Source organism: Physeter macrocephalus, chromosome 18 (assembly GCF_002837175.3).
Source record: "Physeter macrocephalus isolate SW-GA chromosome 18, ASM283717v5, whole genome shotgun sequence".
NCBI lineage: Eukaryota > Metazoa > Chordata > Mammalia > Artiodactyla > Physeteridae > Physeter > Physeter macrocephalus.
The window spans coordinates 76,601,424-76,623,762 of NC_041231.1; the positions used below are offsets into that span (position 1 = coordinate 76,601,424).

Here is a 22,339-nt window from a genome sequence, read left to right on the forward strand (position 1 = left end):
TCTTAAAGTCAGATTTATGTTTCTTAGGGGTCTTGGCCTACTTGGGAGAACAGCTTTCTGAAATCCATTAATATTTCATTGGAGCTGTGGAGCAACAGCTGTAAAACTTGCTTGGTGGGTCCTAATTGCAATGAATAATCTATGGACTCTTTTGAAATGTAATTCTTCAAAATGTGTATTATAATTAAACTCCAGCCAATCCAAAGGCACTTTAAAACAGGTTTTAAAATTTCCCAAGCCAATTAGAAAACTGGTTGGTCCAACTGTCAAGTGTAGAGAAATATGCGAATTTATGCAAAGACTACTGTTCCAGGAAGACCTTGGCTGAATGTGAACACAACATACATCTGAGAAAACACCTCGATGATACTATGTGATACTAAATCATTGACTGTATTTATTAAGGCGGGTCTAAATACAAAGCACACATTGTGAGTGATAGAGTGGCAGTTACTAGAACAAGATATGTTTTGTTTTTTAAAAAGATCTTCTATCTTAAATATGACAACATTGTATGCCAAGCTTGACATTCTTACTTTGTGCAATAAAATAGCATAGTTACAGTATCCTTCTAAAAGCAAACAAGGTATGCTACCATTATGTTTTTTAATGCTAAGGGGATATTATATTAGAAACTAAAGAATTCCACGTAAGTACTTTAAATCTAGGGATAATTTTATTTAGAACTCAACAAATATCTGGGGAATATGGGTTTGAGCTTTCCTGTTTATCAGCAGTACCCCATTGCTATATGCATTAGAAACTAATTTAAAATAATTTGAGTGTTTCTGGGGCTTACACATGTATTTTTTAAAATCTGAATCACATTTTTGTACAATTTATCTTTTACCTTGATGTTTATTTAAAATAAAAGACAACAAAACCCCCACTATATTTTTGTGGGCATTTACAGGAAAAGTAAATGTAATTAACCTAAACCACAAAGGCACCCACTCCCAATCCACAGTCATAATTAACATTTATTTAAATGCTCTGGATGCTGGATGGTTTATGGAGACGTCTCAATTTGAGATTTGAGATTAAAAATGGGTGGTAATTATACTTGGACTACAGAATGTTAAAAGATTGGGTAGCTCTCTTTTTTAACCTATTCTATTTCACTGGATGTTTGGGAAGCTCTCTTTTTAAGACTGGGGATCACGTCATGAAAATTCCACAAATCTGGAGGTACAATTATCTGCAATAAAGAGAAAGCAGTGGGAACTGGATGTTTTGAGAGTGACTTAGCTCCTCACCTTCATCTTGGCTGCTAAAGTTTTTTGTTGTTTTTTGTTTTAATGTTAACATACAGGTTTACAGATAAGGTTTCACTGCATTTTGGAATGGAAAGAGGGTGTTGCAAAGAAAAGCTTAGTAGAATTAAAAGTTGGAATGAATCAGTTATTTGCCAAATAACTAAGTTAAAAGTTATGTTTTCGTTTTTGTGTTTTTTTTTTAAAGCATATGCAAAAAGTATGTACTGGAACATGTTCCAGTTAGAGTTCTAAACAAATATTGTTTTTTGTTTTTAACCCCCCCATCGGCGCTTCCCCCCCCGCCCAGCTAAAACTGGGGTGGGTGGATGTGTGTGCGCCTGCGGAGAATAGCACGCATCTTGTAGATCTTCAAAAAAAAAAAAAAAAAAGCCAAGAACCCTGTTTCTTGAATAAACCACTGCATTTCTTGAAGTTAAAAAGAATCCCAAAGGAAACAGGAATTATCAGCTTTGGAGCTTGATTTTTCTAAAAAAAAAAAAAAAAAAAAAAAAAAAAATTAATTGAAAAAATCCTAATCTTCACATTTTTTGCTAGGCGAGAACCGAAGTTTGGAGGTAGACGAGCAGGCGAGCGGTTTGCCCGGGCGCAGAGCATGAAGGCCGGGCGGGCGCGGGGAGCGGGCGCCCGCCGCCCGGCGCGGGGGTGAGCAAGAGAGAGAGCGGAGCGCGTGTGGCCGGCGCCGCTCGGCCGGGAGCTCCCGCGCCCGCGCCCCGCGCCCCGCGCCCGCCGCCGCCGCCGCCGCCCCTGGTGCGATGGCGCAGAAACCCCGTTGACAAGGCACTGCTTTTTCATGACGGTGAGTTTCCCTTTGAGTGTATTATAATTTTGTGATAAAAATTTCAAGGAGAAAAAAAAAAAACCACACACAACCTCCTTCCTCTGCCTCTTTCCTTCGGGGAGGGGAAAAGCGAGGAGGGGGGGCTGGAGATATATCTCCAGACAGAAAAGAAAGAGGAGCAAATTAAACACCGAGTTGCCAAAACCAGGATATTAGGTTTCAGCCCAGAGAGCTATTGGCTAAGGCTGTGTTTTTTTTTGGGGGGGGGTGGGTTTGTGGGTGGGTGATGGTGGTGGTGGGTGGATGTTTAATGGACACGGAGAAAAGGGGAATCGAGTGTTTATGCCTTTCCCAGCGATGCCCGGGCCCCGGGAAGACCAAGTTCAGTGTCTCGGGCGGGGGCGCGAGCGGGCAGGGGGCGGCGGGGCCGGGCTGGGGGCGTCTAGGCGGGGTGGGGGCCCCGGCGCCTTTTTTTTTTTTTTTCCGCGGATGCAAATTTCTGGAGCGGGGAGAGGGAGAGCCTGGGAAGGGGGATGGCGTGGCTGTTGGTGGTGGGGAGGAGAGGGGAGGGAAGCCGTTTAATGACTCATTGATTGAGCCGATTTAAAATTAGTTGTGTGCGCGAGTGCGAGTGTGTTTTCCGCCCGCCCCCCCCCCCCCGGAGCCGCCGGGAGCCGGGAAGGAGGGAGCGGGGCTCGGTGAGGGGAGGACGGCGCGGCGGGGCCGCGAGCAGGGGCAGGGAGGGCCAGGAGTGACGGCGAGCGAGGAAGAAAAATAAGCTTTTCCAATCTCCTCCCCTCGGTTTCCCCCCCCTCGTTTCTTCTCTCTCTCGGAAGCTCTTGGGTGTGAATCGCATTTTCTTTCTTCTCGGCAAAATGGACCCCGCGTCTCGAGAGGGGGAGGGGAGCGGGTGGGAGGGAGGCGGCGGCGGCGGCTACACGGGGTTTATTTTTCATCCTGGCTTCCTCCTTCCCGCCGCTTATGCGGGCGGCCGCGGCTGGGAGAGCTCGGGGCCGGCCGGCCTCCCCGGCCCGGCCCGGTTCTCGGCGCGCGCCTGCCGGCAGGACTGGCCTTTCTCCGTCGCCTCACTGCCTGGGTCCGAAGCACCGCAGACAACCCGCGGCCTGGCCCGGACGAGTCCTTGTGCCGCGCGGAGGACCCTCGGCCCAGCCAGGCGCCTCCTGCGGGGCCTGCGCGGCCGGTCCGAAGAGACGAGAGGCTCGGTGGCACTCTTTTGGCCGAGAGTGCGCGGGCCCGACGCGGTTCGCGCCCCCGGATTGTCCCGGACGCAGGATCTTGCGGGGGTTGTGCGGGGCGGGGTGGGGGGCTGGCAGCTGGAAGGCGCTAAGATGGCGCTGGGCCTGGCCCGTCGCCAGGGCTGGTGGCGCAGTTGCTCCGCGGGCGCCATCTTACCTGGCGGCGCGGGCGGCGCCCTTCGGGGACACTTCGCCGGCCCCAGCGCCGGGCGGTCCGGGGCGTGGGGGCTACGCTCCGGGGGCCGAAATCTGTACTTGTGTCTGGGGTCGAGTAGCCTGGTCCTTCCCAGTGTCCCCAGACCCGAAAGGCGAGGCCGCCGGCTCGGAGCGGGAAGGGGCTGGGGCCGGCGGCATCTTGTTCCTTTTACCACTTGCGTTGAGGAAGGAAGTGGGCTGAGGGTCGGGCCTTGCAGCCGAGGGGTTCCCTCCCTGAACCCGCAGCCCCCTCTGCCCCCGCCCCAGTCAAAATTGGAGGTGAGGGCTTTCCGTCGTCTTCTACGGCTTGAACCTGGACGGCTTTGCTTTCCCTGGCCGGGCTTCGGGCAGGGCATGGAGGCTTTTCGTTCATCCTCTTCCACTTCATTTTGAGAGTCAAGTCGAACCAGGTTACAAAATTGCAGAAAAAAGAGTCGAGGGCAGTGTTTGCTTGCCTTCCAGTAGCGTGGTTCTGTATAGGTCCCCTATGTTAGTTTTTTTAGTTGGTTGTGTTTTCACAACCCTGGAGAGACTTTCCTCTAGTTGTCAAATTGTGGGAAGGTGATGGGTTCCAGTGATTTGAAACTTCTTTTTGGCTTTCATATCCCCTATTCCAAATGGTAGTAAATTACGATAGTTTCTTAGCACTGTGATCTGAAAAATTACACTCGCCTTGAAACACCCCGGAGACTTTTCCTTTTCCTTTCTAAAAACAAAAGCAAACAAAAAAGCACTGTTTTGGTTCATCTCTTTCTGATCAGTATAAGACTTCTCAGTTCCCCCACTCATTAAAGTGTTTCCTTAGAAGCTTTCATATAAGTATTTATCTGTCCTGTAGTAGCTGTTTATCAAGGTGTGTGTGTGTTTTAACTTTGTTTTCAATTGTTACTGAAAAGATTATTGGGAGGAGGAAAAACGTCGGTAAAGCTCTGATCTCTCTAGGAGTCCACCGAGATGGAAAGTAAATAGTTAATTTCTGGTGGATAAAAGTAATATAGTGGCACCATTAGGTGTGTGCTTGTGTTTACAAATACTATGGTGGATGTTTCAGGCCCTTTAACACCTACCATGTGTTGAACACTGTTGTATGCCAGGAACTGTATATATTTACCAGGGAAGGAACTAATAATGTTTGCCAAGATATTCGAATTGTTCAAGGTCTCAAAGTTTTAAGTGGTAGAATTGACAGTGGATCCCAAAAGCCATGTTCATGGCTCAGTATCTGTGGTTTCCAAATCTGCGCATCAGAATCAACTGGGGAGATGTTTTAAAATACAGATTTGTAACATCCATTTGTTAGGGACAGTTGGGGTTTTTTCAAAAGGTCTAATGTGTTAGGCAGTCTCAGTTTTAAGATTCCTACTTTCAACTTCTCAATGCCCCTAACTCCCTCCAATTTTGAAATTCTGGCTCATCCAGTATCCCCTGAATCCAAATATGTAGGATTCTGTGTTATTCCAAAGCTCTCCAGGTGATTCCATTGTAACACAGATACACGTTCAGAACATCACTGTACTACTTTATGCACTGTGCTGCTGGCTCTGTTGAATTGTAACATGAGACGGGGTCTATATCATTTTGAGTTTCAGCACAGTTCTATTGCTCACATTTTTATTTTTCTTCTCTGCCATTTATCAAATCGTTGAAATGATTTTCTTAAAGAAAGTTTAAGTATCGCAAGCCTTTAAAATCTTAGTACATATTTAAAAGTATATAATTTCATTGTACTAGAAGTTACATAACATACTGGCTTCTAGGTCTAGCTGGGCCATCTAGTTTAGTCAAGACAGCTATGCAACAAAAATATTGATAGAATTGAATCTAGGGTTGATACAGAGTTTAGGAATAGGGTAGGAAGTATCCTGAAATAAAAACCCAGAGATAAATCCTTGAAAGGAAGGGTTCTTTCTGATTTTGAATTGGGAAGGTATTTTTTGAGTTTTGGGAAGTAGGATGGGCAAGTCATTCTAAACATGAGACTTGATAAGAACAGAGTATGCATTAAAGACAGAAGGTCAGGAAGAAACATCCAGAGCAGGTAATGAATAGCCAACCAGACCAAAATGAGGACCGAGTCAGTGAGGAAATCGTTAACTTCTCTGGAGCAAGGACCACGTATTTTAGTTATTTTGTGCTTTTCTTTCTTTATTCTAAAATTCTAAGATTTTCTTTCTTTATTCTAAAGTGTTTAGTGATTGCTAGAGGGAATGGTTGAAAACTTTGATTTTTGATGCAGATGTCAAAATTATCTTTGTGTATATCCACGTTCCTCTGTCCTACATTTTGAAAAGTTTTATAAGGGGCAACTGTTGGATACCTGTGTGCAGTCTGTGTCCAGTCTAGACTAGTGAGTGGGTGGAGTCCTAGTATTTGTGTCATGTGGTTTTTCTCCCCTTGTTGTTCATGGTAAATGCCAGAGTAATTATTTTCTTTGTCTAAAATCCAATAAAGCTTGAAAGGAGGGGAAATCTAAAATAAACCTGCTCAGAGGGAAAGAGTAGCTTCTTTATTTTAAAGTAGCCTTTACTGAAATTCAAGACAAGATCTCTGCCCTCATGGACTTTATAATATAGTGGGAAAAACAGGAAATAAGTAAACACAAACAAGATAATTACAGATTAAGAAAATTTATAAGAAGTTAATAAGCTGGTGGGTCTAAAAGAGTGAGTTGTAGGGAATGACTATTTTGGCTAGTAAGAGTCAAGGAGTGTCCCTTTTGAAAAGGTGACATTTGAGCTGAGACTTGACACATGAGCTTGTGCTAGCCATGTGAAAAGCTGGGGAGACATTCTTGGCCTGGGAACAAGTGCAAAGACCTTTAGGCCGAGAAGGGTGTGGATGTTAGAACAGAGAAAAGCAGGAGGAGAATGCAGTGACCTAGGGAGAGAGTGCAGGGCCTCTTATATTAGAGTTTGTGGGAGTTTTGAGATTTTAATGAAAATGAGAAGCTATTGTAGGACTTTAATTAGGACAATGATATGTTTTTGTTTTTAAATATCACTGGCTGCTCTGTGGAGCAGGAGAGGAAGCAGAGAGGGCAGTTAGGGGACTATTGCAATGGTCAGCTCAAGGCTGATAGTATCTTAGACAAGTACAGTGGCAGTGGAGATGGAGCAGAGTAGATGGTGGGTTCCAGATATATTTTGGAGGTTGAATCAGGAGTATTTTCTTCATGGGTTGGCTGTAGAGGGAGAGAAGGAGGAATCAAGAATGCCTTCAGATTCCTGGCCTAAGCTTTGGTGGCTGGTGGTGCCAATTGCTTGTAGAGAAGACTAGGAGAGGGAGAGGTGTGAAGGGTGGGTTCTATGTGGAACCTTTTAGGTTTTTGAAAAACTTGTGAGACATCCAACTGGAAAGTCAAGTAGGCAGTGAATATTCAAGTTGAGCTCAGTGGAGTGGACATAAATTTTGGGAGTCACTATCATAGAGAGAGTATGTCATGGAACTGGTTGAGATCATTTGTGATCATGGAAGACTTAAGATCAAGCCCTGAAAGTTCCAGTGTGTAAAGCTTGGGTAAAGTAGACCGAGAAGGTTCAGCATTAAAGCAGGAGAGCGAATTATCCCTTTCAAGAAAAGAAGGACTGGTCTGCTCTGCCAAATACTGTTGAGAAGTTAAACAGTGAGGATAGAGAAATTCCATTTGGATTTGGCTCTCTTGACAAGTAGTTTCAGTGGCACATGAGGATGGAAGCCAGGTTGGAATGCATTGAGAGAATGGGAGCGAAGTGAATGTAAACTGCTTGTTGGGGAAGTTTTCCCTTAAAGCGAGGACAAACTGCACAGCAGTGGTTGGAGAGAGAGGTGCGATCAAGGAAGCGCATTTTAAAAAATGATGGGAAATAGAAGAGCATTTTCAAGTAGGCTAGCGAGAATATCTAATAGGGAGAGACTAATGCAGAAGAGAAATAAGATTACCAAAGGAGCAAAATTCTTTATTTTTTAATTTATTTTTTGGCCTCACTGCGCGGCTTGTCAGATCTTAGTTTCCCAACCAGGGGTTGAACCCAGACCCCAGCAGTGAAAACGCCGAGTCCTAACCACTGGACCACCAGGGAATTCCTGCCAAAGGAGCAAAATTCTTCAGAAGGAGAAAAGGAATTCAAAACACAAGAAGAGGGTTTGTCTTTGGTGGGAGCAAGATGAATTGCAGTCATCTTGCAGTGTAGCAGGAGAGAAGGCAAAAAATTGGCCCAAGTGCAAGTAGGTTTACGAACTGGAGATAGAATATAGGGCTTTCTGTTTTGGTGGCTTCTGTTTTCTCAGTGAAGTCTGAGGCAGGGCCAGCAACTTAAAGGAGGAAAGGGTGTGGATGTTTTGAGATGAGGAGGACACCTCACCTTGGACAGCAGGAAGTGAACTCACTGAGACACCAGATAGGGTGGCTGGGCATTATTGAATGCCTGGATGTGGCTGGAGGTGGGGGGTAGGTCTGAATTTAAGGTGAAACCAATCGACCCAGTTAGTTGTGTGGTTTTCTGCCACCAATGTTCAGCTATAACAAGGGAAGCAAAAGCAGCCAGGTGAGCAGTTCAACCAAGATTGGAGTTTGGCCCCCCAGGTGTGATAGGAAGAGAGGAGCTAGGGAATTGAGGGTGGTTGCAAGGGTGTGATTAGTGATGAACCTTGGGATGTTACCTGGGTAGGAGCAAGAGAGGATAATGGGGGTGGGGGGCGAAGAATTTAACCATGAAAATCAGTTTTGGTTAATAAAAAGTGACTTAATGGGTAGGAAATTTCAGCCGGGGATGATGAAAAAGTTCTGGAGCTGGATAGTGACAACAGTTGTACAACAATGTGAATGTACTTAAAGCTAATGAACTGTACACTTAAATGGTGAATCTTACGTATGTTTTACCACAATTTAAAAAAATGCATTCGGGAGTTCCCTGGCAGAGCAGTGGTTACCATTCTGCCCTCTCGCTGAGGAGGGCCCGGGTTCAGTCCCTGGTTGGGGAACTAACATCCCACAAGCCACATGGCACGGCCAGAAAAAAGAAAGAAAAAGAATTAACATTTAAAGGTTTGTGGCAGGTACAGATGTTAACTTGCACACTGCCTTGGACTATTTTCAAAGTAATATATTTTCTGTGGAAGAAAGGTTTAGAAAGCATATCTCAAATTATTGAGGCTAAGGAGACGGTATCCTCTCTTATCATGGTCCCAAACTTGAGTAGGCATAACAGTCACCTGTAGACACAGAGGTTCTGGAGTGGGACCATGAAATCTTATGTTTCCCTGTTCATGCACTTATTCTAAGCCTTTAGCATATAGCATTTAAAACAAGCTGGGCACTTAGTAAACATTTTCTGGCTAAATACTTAGACAACCCAGGTAGAGTAGAATGATGGGAACCAAAGAAAAAATTTTTTGAGATAGGTAGAAATCAGCAAGGCCTTATAGTACATTGTGATCTCTGGGTAAGAGAGAAATCAGATTAAAGGGAGAGAAATAAGGGAAAATCATTTTTTAAAAATTCAGATAATACCAAGTGGAACTTCGTAGCACTCTCCCTAACCTCCCTTTCTCTATTCTTTCCTCAGACTGCTGTCATTCATCTTTTCATAAGGTTCCTCTGTTCCCCAAATGGCCTACAGAATAAGTAACAGTAAAGTAAAATTAGAGAAGAGGAGAGCAGGGTAGATGATAGGATTCAAAATAGAGGTCTGTGGTCTTTCCTGAGAAGATAGCAAGGTCATTTGTCAGGGGCAGAGGCAAAAGGTTTTGAGTTTGAGGGGAGTAAATTTGTGGAATGTGTCAGATGTGGGGAAGGTGGATGAAAGGAATGGTACTTAGCTGCAGTGAGGCAACATGAATTAAGAAACATACCAGTTCCATCTGCATGGCATGGTTCTCTCGTGATCAATAATGTTCTAGGGTAGAAGTGGAAAATACAGTGGGTGAGGGGGCTGGCAGAAAGCGGGGCGGGGGGGTGTGTTAAATGAATGTGAAGTGGGACAGCTGACAGAGAAGGAAGGAGGTGTGGACCTTAAAGGAAAGCCCTAAAAGGGAAACCTTGTAAGTGGTCCCTTGCTGAATGGAGATGGGCCCAGGAGGCGGCTCTGCTGGGGTGGCTTGCCCACGTGTAGTGCAGTTCACAAGTGCTCAGGGCTGGCAACATACCCAGAATGGGAACGTGGAAGAAAGAGGTCCTGGGGAGAGGCAGCTTGATCTTTTTTCCCCCTTACCTCATATGTGCTTCCACGCAGGAAAAGATCCTGAGACCTCACGGTACCAGATCTGAAACCCAGGTTCCCCTTCCCTGTAATCCTAATCAACTTTAATTTATATAGTTGTTATTTAAGTATAAATTTCTTTTTAATAAAGTTGGAAAATTGAACATTTTCTGTTTTTGTGGGTTCTTTGGCTTATCTTGCAAACACATTGAACATTCATATTACCTGAAATAAAAATCCTAAATGTGAGGGAATGAGGTATGAACGGTATTGCCTTTCTAGGAAAGGCTTATTTCAGTTCAACTAAAATCCAGGGTGCTTCCTTGCAGCATCAGAAATTAAACGTGTCACAGGTGTCGCAACCTGTGACTGTAACATTTTCACAAGAAAGAAAATGGGGGAAAGGAGAAAGAATATTGTTAAACCTTAACATTATTTCGGGCCCTGATGGGTTTTAGTATTATTAAATTCTGACAACACCCTGTAGGTAGGTTTGTCTCCGTTTTATAGATAATGAAACTGAGGTTTAGAAATGATAAATAACTTGCCCAAGGTTACATTACTAAGCTGCAGAGCTGGGATTTGAATATATACTGCATGTCCATGCATCATACATTTTGCCATTGGTATTAAGCCCATGTATAAGATTTTATCTACAAATGACTGCCTACTAGTTAAACATTTTGAGGTTTTAAAATTAAAATTGGATGACCTTTGTTTCAGTAGGAGGAATAGGGAAAAGTAGTGTTTTTTTTGTTTTTTTGTTTTTTTTTAAAATAGTTTTACTGATAAATAAAAGTGGTGATCACAAAACCCAGAATCTTATGTCGATAGTCAAATTTTAGGTCAGAGCAGTTACTCTGCTCCTTCTGCAGGTAATTCAGTTTTTTATTTGCAGAGTATGGTGAGTCAAACATGCATAGTATTGCTCCCAAGCTCTATACTTGGGAGCAATCAGGGATTATGAATCATATCTTTCACTTAGCAAAAATCCTAATTGGAAAAAAGAACACTTAGAACCTGAATTAAACATGATATGGTACAGCTCAAGTTGTTCCCTTGCTTGGAATGTTGTCAGTGTAATCAAAGTACAGATTTGGATTTAAAACATACAAAGTGTGATTCGCTTTAAAGAAACATTCTTTTAAAGAGGCCATACTGTAGGTTGAACATAAGGCCAGTAAAATAACGTGTCGGAAGGATTTTTTCCTTTTCTTTTTGACCCTGTGAGAAAGCTGAGCCCTGATGGACAACAGTAATAAAAGATGATGAAACATTCTTACTGTGGATTTTTTAGTTCACTGGGGCTGACCTACAGCTCTTGATCGTTAAGTTGGTCCCTGAACAGTCTGAGGTAGTGCATGAGTTCTTCATGCAAGGCTGCCAGAGCTAACCTGAATTTTCCTTCTTTCCCAGTGAGAACCAGCCCTCTCACTACTTACTAGTGGTAAGCCTAATTTGGGGAGATGAAGAATTTCAAAATCTTGTGGTAAATGTCATATGGGAGAGACTTTCAAAATTTGTTGTGTAGACTAAATATTTCGAACATAACTAAGGAGTGTTAAGACTGCTTTTGTATGTATTAAAATGACCCATCTTTAACAGTTGCTTGCAGTGATCTCATATTTTTATTGTAATTTTTAAAAAAAGATAATCAGGGGCTTCCCTGGTGGCGCAATGGTTGAGAGTCCGCCTGCCGATGCAGGGGACACGGGTTCGTGCCCCGGTCCGGGAAGATCCCACATGCCGCGGAGCGGCTGGGCCCGTGAGCCATGGCCACTGAGCCTGTGCATCCGGAGCCTGTGCTCCGCAATGGGAGAGGCCACAACAGTGAGAGGCCCCGCGTACCACAAAAAAAAAAAAAAAAAAAAAAAAAGATAATCAGTTTATTTATCTGATTTCTTGGTTTTTATTGTAGAGTTGGTATTCAGCTCTCCTTAGAATAATATTTTACAGTATTAGGGCCACCACCATCAGTTGATTTTTAGCAAGAATTTTTAAAGCCCTAAGCATTTCCCCTGAATTTTTTTTAAAAAATGCCATAGTTGTTGAATGTTTAGTGTAATATACATGAAAGCTTTATGAATATAAAATAACTTAGGGTAGTTTATAATTCTTTTCAGTAGTCATTTCTCAATAAGTAGTAGAGCTGGAGAAACCTGGATGCCATATTGAGAGATTAAATTTAAAATCTTTATATTTGTGTTTGGCAAACAAAGGTATTACATACAAAATTTAAATTACTGTCAAAGTTTTCTAGAGCAAAGTTTAGTTTTTTAAACTGGACTTAACCTGGGAAGTAGAATAATAGATTTTTTTTTAATGTGGAGAAATGTCTTCAGATTTAGAAGTAACTCCTTCCATGTGTAGAGACTGTTATCCTCAAAAAAAAAAAAAAAAAATCAGTTTTTTTTCTCCTGATTACTGAGAGTAAAAGTTTTCGAGTGTGTGGTTTTAACTTGGAAGTATTTCTCCTAGGATTTAAAATAAAAATGAATGCTGCTACATTTAGATTTTTTAACTCTGATACTTCCTAGAAGTGCAAAGAAATATATTTAGGAATAGGAAGTAAGAATAAACTGACCTATTTGTATTCTGATTCTCCAGATCTGTAAGAATCAGGATTGGAAAGATCATGAGAGTCCAGCCCCTTATCTCTAGGTGTGATCACACTTAAAAGATGCAGATTTACACCTAGAGATGTTTGGAGCTACCTCTATCCATAAACCTCAAGAATCGCTTGCTTATTTATTTAGGTATTTTTTTTCACTTTACTGGTCTAATTTACAAGGTAAACAATAACTGATTTCTTTTTTTTGAGCTCAGTTCTCCCTCCAGCTACTACCCTAATCCTTTGCTCTTCTAGGTTTGTTGGGGTTTTTTTTCCCCAAATTTTTAAAACTATTTTACTTGTTTCTCTTCATTAGTCTGATTTTTATGTCACATGTATACTTAGAATTATTTTCTGTTACAGCATATATTACATAGGTAAAACAATCTGAAAGTAAATGTCCAAAGAGAATAATCAAAGAAAAATGAAATTTGGGGAACTGTGTTTGAAAAAGAGGAGTGGGGAGGGCCTTAACTTACCTAGAAATGTAAAATGGACATTGTGCCATGTGAAAACCTGTGCATACCAGAGAAGATTTCCTTATCTTTTTAATATATTTTATGAGTACCAAATTATTACTGTACATTCTTTTTTCATTTGCACTGTCATGTTGAGGTTCTAAGGTTAAATGAGATAATCAATTAAGAAATCACCGTAAGTCTTGCAGGGGTCTGTTTACATGCCTTCCCCACCAATACAAAGAGAATAGTGCATGTGCTACAGTCAAGATGAGTGAAAAGATCTGCATCTAATGTTAAAAAGTTGTCTAAACTGTTTTTCAAAAATATGCACATTGGGGCTTCCCTGGTGGCGCAGTAGTTGAGAGTCCGCCTGCCAATGCAGGGGACGCGGGTTCGTGCCCCGGTCCGGGAAGATCCCACATGCCGCGGAGTGGCTGGGCCCGTGAGCCATGGCCCCTGAGCCTGCGCGTCCGGAGCCTGTGCTCCGCAGCGGGAGAGGCCACAACAGTGAGAGGCCCGCGTACCGAGAAAAAAAAAAAAAAAAGCACATTGAATATGCAGTACAAAATGAACAATATAGAGAGATATGTTAAAGTAATGTAAACGAATACTTTAGTTCTATACATACATGTAAACTTAAATTGTTTTATAGAACACATTTTCATTACAATTAGATGCTCCCCAACTAAAACTGATATTGCATCAAAAAATGTGACATAAAGCCTATTTGACATTAACCTTTTATTTTTTGTCATACATTACATAAATTCTCAACTCATTATTTAAAATATGTTCTATGTTCCAAATTACCTTACTATCCAGATCTTACCTTGAGCTTGACTCTCAAGTATGTCTTCAGGATATAATATACATGAAAGTCACAAAGCAAATAACATTTTCAGAGTATGACATGGATTTGGTATATGTATATGCGTTGTATGTATATACCTTTAAAATATTTTCCACCCTTTTAAGATTAATTTAAAGTTAAAAATATTCCGGGAATTTTCTGGCAGTCCATAGGTTAGGACTCGTTGCTCTCACTGCCAAGGGCCTGGGTTCAATCCCTGTTTGGGGAACTAAAATCCCATAAGCCATGTGGGACAGCCAAAAATAAATAAATAAATAAAAATATTCTGGTTTTTTTCTTCCTTTCCAGAATGTTTTTTTTCTAAATGGAAGATCATGTTTTGAAAAGTTATTACTGTAACTATTCGGAAAGAAAAAACCACTGCACTGATAATTCATCATCAAATATTTATTAAATGCTAATTTTGTACAGGGCACTTGGAGGGTACAGGAACATGTGATCTAGCTGGGTGGATAATAGGTACATGCAGAAAAGTACACAGCAGCATGTGATAAGTGCCAAATGAGAGCAAAGGAGAGAGAGCCTTTGACGGAAGTGTGTGAGCGCGTCCATCCATTCACTCATTCAGCAAATATTATTGAGTACCTAATATGTGCCAGGTGCCATTCTAGGCTCCAAGATGCCTCAATGAGCAGGACTCTCATGAGAAAACAGACAGCATACCTAGGTAAACTTGTAAGTTATAGGGAGAAAAATAAAGCAAGACAAGGAAGATGTGGAATGCTGGGGGGATGGGAGGGTGGTCACTGGTAGGTCATGATCCTCGGGGCAGAGAGTTGAAAGAAGTAAGGAGTGAGCCTTATCTTAAGGAATGACATTCCAGGCAGAGAGCAGCCAGTGCAAGGGGCCTGAGGCATGAGCATGCCTGGTGAGTTCTAGGCCTGGGAAGTCAGAAAGGGCTAGAATCAGAAAGAAGTCAGAGAGGTTTGGGGGTGGGGGTGGGGGCCGTTGTTTACTCAATGGTTATTCACAGTTGAACATAGAAAAGGAGTTTGGTTTTTACAATGAGAAAAATGGGGATTCATTGGAGGGTTTTGATTTATGTTTTAAAGGCATTGCTCAGGAGGTTGGGGTGAGAATTGATGCAGGGGGTAAAAGAGGGAGAGCAGAGAGGCCAGGTGAGAGGTGATGACGTCTCGGACTAAGGAGGTAGCAGTGGAGGTGGTGTGTGGTTGGATTCTGGATCTGTTTTGAAGGTATAGCCAATGGGATTTCTTGATGGATGGGATGTGGGGCGTGAGAGAATGAGCAGTGAAAGGTTACATATAAAAAATGAAATTTGGGGCTTCCCTGGTGGCGCAGTGGTCGAGAGTCCTCCTGCCGATGCAGGGGACATGGGTTCGTGCCCCGGTCCGGGAAGATCCCACATGCCGCAGAGCGGCTGGGCCCGTGAGCCATGGCCGCTGAGCCTGCGCGTCCGGAGCCTGTGCTCTGCAACGGGAGAGGCCACAACAGTGAGAGGCCCGCATAACAAAAAAAAAAAAAAAAAAAAAAAGAAAGTCTCTAGATGGGAACTGTCCAATATAGGGGACACTAACCACATATGGCTATTGGTGCCTGAAATGCACCAATTGTGATGTATTCTAAGTATAAAGTCCACACCAGATTTTGAAGACTTTGTATGAGAAAAAGGATGTAAAATATCTCATTAATTTTATATTAATTACATGTTGAAATGATTAAATAAATACTAAATAAATTTTTTTTAAACTTTGTCCAAAATATTTTTTGGGTATTCTGGACAAAATAAAACGCAGTTGACCCTTGAACAATGTGAGGGTTAGGAGCACCAACCCCCTATGCAGTCAAAAATCCACATATAACTTTTTATCCCCCCAAAACTTAAATAATAGCCTACTGCTGAACAGAGCCTCACTGATAACATAGTCAATTAACATATATTTGGTATGTTATACTTATTATATACTGAATTCTTACCAAAAAAGTAAGCAAGAAAAAAGAAAATGTTTTTAGGAAAATCATACACAGGGGAATTCTCTGGTGGTCCAGTGGTTAGGACTCCATACTTCCACTGCAGAGGGCTCGGGTTCAATCCCTGATCAGGTACCTAAGATCCTGCATGCCACACAGCGAGGCCAAAAAAAAAGGAAAATCATACAGAAGAGAAAATACATTATTTAGAGTACTATACTGCATATATCCGTACCATTAAGTTTATGACGTCTGTTTACAAGATGAATTATCTTGTCAGTACCTACATGAATATTGTCTTATACAATACAAAACACTATAGATGTTACATGTATTTCTTTTTTTTTTTAATTTCAAATTACATTTAATTTTTTTTTTAACATCTTTATTGGAGTATAACTGTTTTACAATAGTGTGTTAACTTCTCCTTTACAACAAAGTGAATCAGTTATACATATACATATGTTCCCATATCTCTTCCCTTTTGCGTCACCCTCCCTCCCACCCTCCCTATCCCACCCCTCTCGTGGTCACAAAGCACAGAGGTGATCTCCCTGTGCTATGCGGCAGCTTCCCACTAGCTATCTAATTTACATTTGGTAGTGCATATATGTCCCTGCCACTCTCTCACTTCGTCACAGCTTACCCTTCCCCCTCCCCATGTCCTCAAGTCCATGCTCTAGTAGGTCTGTGTTTTATTCCCGTCCTACCACTAATCTCTTCATAACATTTTTTTTCTTTTACCCTTCCCCCTCCCCATGTGCTCAAGTCCATGCTCTAGTAGGTCTGTGTTTCATTCCCGTCCTACCACTAATCTCTTCATGACATCTTTTTTTCTTAGATTCCATATATATGTGTTAGCATACGGTATTTGTTTTTCTCCTTCTGACTTACTTCACTCTGTATGACAGACTCCAGGTCTATCCACCTCATTACAAATAACTCAGTTTCATTTCTTTTTTACGGCTGAGTAATATTCCATTGTTACATGTATTTCTAACACTAAACATCAAAAATGAAAAGATAGGGCTTCCCTGGTGGCACAGTGGTTGAGAGTCCGCCTGCCGATGCAGGGGACACGGGTTCGTGCCCCGGTCCGGGCAGATCCCACATGCCGCGGAGCGGCTGGGCCCGTGAGCCATGGCCGCTGAGCCTGCACGTCCGGAGCCTGTGCTCTGCAACGGGAGAGGCCACAACGGTGAGAGGCCCACGTACCGCAAAAAAAAAAAAAAAAAAAAAGAAAAGATAATGTGAAAAAAATTTATATTTATGTATGGGTATGGTGATTCATGCATTGGTAAAGAAAAAGCAGCAATATGATTGCTTTATGGTGGCCTAGTGTCATCCATACGATTGCTTCACAGTAGCCCAGCCTCTGTGGGCTGAATGAATCATTATAAAATGAATCAATGAATGAATGAATGACTCATTCATTATAAAATGTTTATGGCATATAGTATTACAGTCATATTCATAATACAGTATTGGAAACATTGTTATATTTTTCTAAAAAACCACTTACCTATTATGATAGGCTGATATTCAGGTTCTCCAATTATGAGAGAAAGAGGCACACATTACAGTAATGTAATTCCTTTTTTTTTTTTTTAAATTAAAAAAAATTTTTTTTGGCCGTGCTGCACGGCATGTGGGATCTTAGTTCCCTGACCAGGGATCAAACCTGCTCCCTCTGCATTGGAAGCATGGAGCCTTAACCACTGGACCACCAGGGAAGTCCCCCAGTAATGTAATTCTTTGAAAGCAAAATTATAAAACAGTAAGAAAACAAGCACTGTTAATTTTGTATTAACTATCACTCACCTTATGCCTATGTAAGGATAGGCTATCCACTTCCATACAAGTCTTGCTCATGATGTCTACATGTATATATTTGTAAATGTATTGGGAAAAAAATCTGTGTATTAGTGGACCCTCGCAGTTCAAACCTATATTGTTCAAGGATCAACTGTATATTACAACAAATTACACTTTAAAAAGTTTAGCTACTAGAACATTTTGAATCTCATGTGTGGCTCTCACTTGTGACTCATGGTGTTTCTATTGGACAGCTGTGCTGCTCTAGACCCACGGGAGTTAATAGGTGTTGGGAGTGGAGTTGGGAGAGAATGGAGGGTTCTGTGGCAAAGTCAGTGTGGGAAACAGTGACTTTTAAAAAGCAGGAGGTCTGAGGACTTCCCTGGTGGTCCAGTGGTAAAGAATTCGCCTTCCAATGCAGGGGACGCGGGTTAAATCCCTCGTCGGGGAACTAAGATCCCACTTGACACGGGGCAGCTAAGCCCGCGCGCACCACAACTACTGAGCTGGCACGCCTCAACGAGAGAGCCTGCGTGCTGCAAACTACAGAGCCCATGCGCCCTGGAGCCCCCGCGCCACATCTACAGAGAGAAAACCCACATGCCACAACTAGAGAGAGGCCTGCACACCACAACGAAGAGCCCATACAGAAAGAAAGAGGGCTTCCCTGGTGGCGCAGTGGTTGAGAGTCCGCCTGCCAATGCAGGGGACGAAAAAAAAAAAAAAAAGAAAGAGAAGACCTTTAAAAATAAATAAATAAAAAGCAGGAGGTCTGATGTATATCATGAATTACTGAGACGGGTATGTGATATGTAACATTTCCCAAAGCTTTTTCATTATGGAACCTCTGCCAGCCTTTTTTGTTTAAAGGACTCCTTTCCCTGAAGTCTTACTTGGAAAAGACTAAAAAATGCTGCTCTCAGCTACAATGTTCCCACAGCTCCTTTTCTCGAAGCCAGTGCCAATGTATTTCTCCTTATATTTCTCCCTACTTTTAAAATATAATTATTTACTTATTTTATTTTATTTATTTTGGCCACGCTGGGTCTTAGCTGTGGCACGCGGGATCTTCGTTGCATTATGCAGACTTCTTAGTTGCGGCATGCGGACTCTTAGTTGCAGCATGCATGTGTTCCCCAACTAGGGATCGAACCCCGGGCCCCCTGCATTGCGAGCCGGAGTCTTACCCACTGGACCACCAGGGAAATCCCTCCCTACTTTTTTTTTTTTTCCTCCCTACTTTTTATAGTGATAGATTTACAATAATGTGCTTCACTTTTCTCAGCAAAAATACCTTATAATAAGTTGATTTAAAATTTTAGAATTGTAATTGATGGAATAATGAGGTTTTTTGCTGTGGGAGAAAGTGTTTTAAGATTCTCAACTGCTGTTTTTTGGCATGGGAAGCATTTACAGAAATCAGACCTTCCAAAAAGCCTGTTACCACCCACAGAGATGAGAAGCATGGGCTTGGGAATTAGAGATTTGAATTCAAACTTCTGTCTCCCTGCTTACAAACTGCAATGTTGGGCAAGTGTCTTACATTCTCTCTAAAAATAGGGCTAATAATACATACCTGGCAGGATTGTGTTAGAAGGATTAGGACTGTGTAAAGTGTGTGGCGGAGGGAAGGCACTTAATGAATATTAGCTGCTACTACAGTTTTTATCATATCATATGCCTTTGGTATATTAATAATTAATATTAATTTAATTTATATTTTATAAGTTAATAGTAATAATAGCAATAATCATTAATTGTAAAAAGGGCTTAATGTTACTGTAAATATCCATGCTAGTGTATGTTTCTTTTCATGCACATTGATAATGCTTACTACAGTTTGGAAGATTATTTCAGATGTAGGTGTCTTGCCTTTCCAATAAGATTATCAGCTACTTGAGAGCTGGGACATATTATACACTTGTGTGGGCCTTTTTTTGTGTTCTTTAATCCTCTACCCTGCCCTTCCATCACAGGCTTATTTTAATAAATAAATGATCATTGAATCAAGCCCTCATTATCATTAGTATGATAAATTACAGTTCTACTTAATATATCATGCTATTTTAATGTAATTTGTTAAAGAAAAATTATGATATTAATGATATGAGAATCATTAACAAAATTTGCAAGCTTTCATTAGAAGATTAAGAAAAAGTTAAATAAAAGAATAAAAGTTAAATAATAGGAAAATAATTTTACTAAGTGAAGCAAAACCAAAGAACTTAAATATTTAGAGAGGTAAATAAGGTGTTCTAAAGGCAAGACTATGAAGACATAATGAAGCAAGAAAACTTTATTCTAATTTGTCCAAAAGAACGGTACTGAATAATGGTGGTAATAGAGCTATGGGTCTATCCTATTTTAAATGACCCAGAAGTGATAGAAGAGGGTCAACCTAAATGAAAAGTCTTCACCTCTTTCCTAAGGAAAAGGGTTGTGTTGTGGCACAAATCTCTCAGAAGATGGGACTGCGTTCAAAACCAGTTACGCAGTTTCCCAACACCACTTGCTTTTAGCACATGTGACTGCCACTTCAGAATGATGTGGTTTTAAGTCAAAAAAAATTTTTTTTAATTACACTGAGCTGGCCTTAAAAACGAAGTGTAGTGTTTTATTCTTAGATCACCAGAGGCTGTTTCTAAGTTACTTGACTCTATATGAAGGTTCAATAATCTATAGCAGGATAGCCCAGAAGTGAGTATAGAAAAAGGTGTTAATTTACATGTCTATTCAATTCCAAGCAATCATGTAAAAACTAGAAAAGTAAATGATTATGTGGCTATTTTCTACAGTGGACATTTGGGAGAATAAAGATGTGAATTTTGACTAAGCTTTCCAGAAAGGACTGTTGCATGTTTATCAGATGAAACTTGCCTTTGTTTCTCACTCTGGTCCAAGGTAGAGAATGTTGATGGCTTTTCCACTGCATTGTCAGATTTTTTAAATTGTAAAATGCATTTCTGTTGCCCTCTACTAAGCTTGCAGAAAAGTAGGTTATGCATCACCTTCCTCCCTCAGGGCATTCTTTGATAACTTTGGTGAAAGTGAAGAGTATACTTTCTGCACTGTTGAAATTGACAGCTTGCTGCTACCATCCTGTGCATCTGGCAGCACCTTCAGCATCTTTGCATTGCAAAAAAGTACATCCAAACAGTGTGTAGAAATGGCCATTGTGTGTTTAGCAAGTTTAAAAATATATTGTGAATTATATTCAGATGTTCAGAATCCCTTTGTTATTTGTTACTGGATTGAGTTTATTTGTTTCACATGTTGAACAACTGTCCTGGACCCCAGCAGTACAAGGGCTCCGTGGACTGACCCCTAAAGGATCCGTGGTTAGAATTGGGGAGAACTGGGGAGAGGGAGGCCCGTGAACTTGGATACGAAAAAAATTGCATGTTATTTTCACTAGACTCCAATTGAAATTTATTATTTCCTAAATCTATGAGTGAAGGCCACCAACCACAGTAGTATTAACAGTGCCTGGGAAATGTTACCAGTAGAAATATTGTTTATCACATTACATTTGCAGATATCTTGAAAGATTACTATCTCCTAAATGATAGTAGTTACTAGACTCACCACTACATCTAGTATATTAGTGCATTGATGAAGAACCACGTATATAACTATATTACAATTTTTAAATATTTTTATAACTGTATTTTTAAAAATCTTCCATATACTCTGCATCTTGAAATATTACTCTGAGAAGGGTTCCATAAGCCTCATCAGATAGACAGAAGGCACAACAGGGTTAAGAACCCTCCTCCTTCCTTTGTGGGATGATTTCTTCCTACATCTGTGCCTGTTGGTAGTTGTGTGGTGACCTGCCTCAGCTTCTTTCACCCCACTGTTTGCTGGGGTTAATTTTAACTGATGTGCCATAGGTCCCTCATTTTCCCTCAGTGAGCATGTGTCCTGAAGCTGCCAGCTTGAGGGAGAGAATACTTTTCCAGAAATAGAAAGATTTTTGGGGTGGGGGGTGATTTTTTTTTTTCAAACAGAAAGTCACAAAAATTATAATCATCCTCATCAGTTCACTCAGTCCCATGTAATTAATTTTTTTGTTCATCTTGATCTTTTTTTTAGCACTTTTATGAATTCATCAGTTTTCCATTAGAGTTCCTAAAATGCTTATTCATTCAGTCCAGCAGTATAGTCAGTTACCAAAAACCTGTACTTGTCAGTTTTTTCCATGAATTCCTTGAAGATTAAACCCTTTTATAGGAACATTTTTGCGAAAGCATCAGAGTACACCCAGAACTGTCTGTAAATGACAAAAGACTTAAAAATGACCACGGTTAAAGATTTGATGAAAGTTCATAATAATGCAGTTGACAAAGAAATTTAGTTATTTCCGAGTTATACATTTTAAAGTAATAACTAGAATTATGACTTATAACATTATACGAGAACATGTAAGATTTTTAGAAATTTCATATAATGTCTGAAACATTTATATTAACATATTTCCATACAAATAACCCAAAGAAAGTTTAGTATTAGTTGTTTTTTTGTTTTTTTTATACTGCAGGTTCTTATTAGTCATCAATTTTTATTTGTTTTTCTCTTTCTGACTTACTTCACTCTGTATGACAGTCTCTAGATCCATCTGCGTCTCAACAAATGACTCAATTTCATTCCTTTTTATGACTGAGTAATATTGCATTGTATATATGTACCACATCTTCTTTATCCATCCATTCGTCTGTTGATGGGCATTTAGGTTGCTTCCATGACCTGGCTATTGTAAATAGTGCCGCAATGAACATTGGGGTGCATTGTGTCTTTTTGAATTATGGTTTTCTCTGGGTATATGCCCAGTAGTGGGATTGCTGGGTCATATGGTAATTCTATTTTTAGTTTTTTAAGGAACCTCCATACTGTTCTCCATAGTGGCTGTATCAATTTACATTCCCACCAACAGTGCAAGAGGGTTCCCTTTTCTCCACACCCTCTCC

At 41.1% G+C, this 22,339-nt stretch overlaps 1 protein-coding gene and 1 pseudogene across 2 annotated transcripts in view; both read left to right on the forward strand.

Moving 5' to 3' along the window:
• The first annotated feature begins 1,987 nt into the window (after nt 1-1,987).
• The window catches only part of BICRAL (BICRA like chromatin remodeling complex associated protein), a 78,388-nt gene continuing 58,036 nt past the window's right edge, over nt 1,988-22,339 (forward strand). The window contains exon 1 of one of the 2 annotated variants that reach the window (XM_024121761.3): nt 1,988-2,073. The gene's annotated coding sequence lies outside the window, so the exon portion shown is untranslated. The remainder of the gene's footprint in view (nt 2,074-22,339) is intronic. The other variant, XM_028478470.2, reaches the window with a different exon arrangement.
• On the forward strand, nt 2,080-10,311 carry LOC114484160 (uncharacterized; annotated as a pseudogene).